Genomic DNA, 841 nt, shown 5'->3' on the forward strand with positions numbered 1-841 from the left:
AGGAAGGAAGGAAGGAAGGAAGGAAGGAAGGAAGGAAGGAAGGAAGGTGCTAGTTTAGCAGAAATGAGTGTTGAATTAAATTTCTTTTTATAGTAAATTTTCCAAATCAAGGATCCTGCTCTTCAATACTGGTGTACTCACGGACAATGAATTTCTATCTTTCATTAGGAGATCTTTGAATTGAGACATTTCTCACAGAGATGTCTTTGGCATTGTCTTCTTCTGGACTATTTCTCAGTGTGAAGGACTGTGAAAAGAATCAAGTTACATATTGTATTTGAGGGACCAGATTCTTATTGTTAGGACTGCTGGGGACTAGTGGGTATTCTTTCTTTACCCTTATCTCCACTTTTCTGTGTGTGATCCTGGCTGGGAGATTCTCAATGGGTAGAACTTGATCCTCTGCTGCCTATGTGGTAATATAACGTAATATTCTCCATTTGGGATGTTTGGAAGAAAAAGAATCACAGATTCACAGAATTGTAGGGGTTGGAAGGGACCTCCAGAGATCATCGAGTCCAACCCCGAGCTTAAATAAATGTGTTAGGGACAGTTGAGGTAGAGTTGTTCTTAATTTAAGCTGGGGGGGAGATCAGACGATGTCTTGAGGTCCCTTTTGTATTTACTTTTTCTACTATTCAGTGATAGTTCAGTGATGCTGGAGCACAGGCAGGGAACTTTATCTGTGGCCAGTCATACAGATTGACTTGTTACTTTTGAGTGCCAGATTAGATCTTACAGTGAAATTTAATTAAAAAGGATCCAGTTCAACTGAAGTATCAGGAGAAATTTCCATAGCAGTCTCATCCTGTCTCCATGGGCTTTTTCACTTCATTGACTT

Source organism: Lagopus leucura, unplaced genomic scaffold, assembly GCF_019238085.1.
Source record: "Lagopus leucura isolate 7727_CA_CO unplaced genomic scaffold, USGS_WTPT01 Super-Scaffold_100157, whole genome shotgun sequence".
Taxonomy (NCBI): Eukaryota; Metazoa; Chordata; class Aves; order Galliformes; family Phasianidae; genus Lagopus; species Lagopus leucura.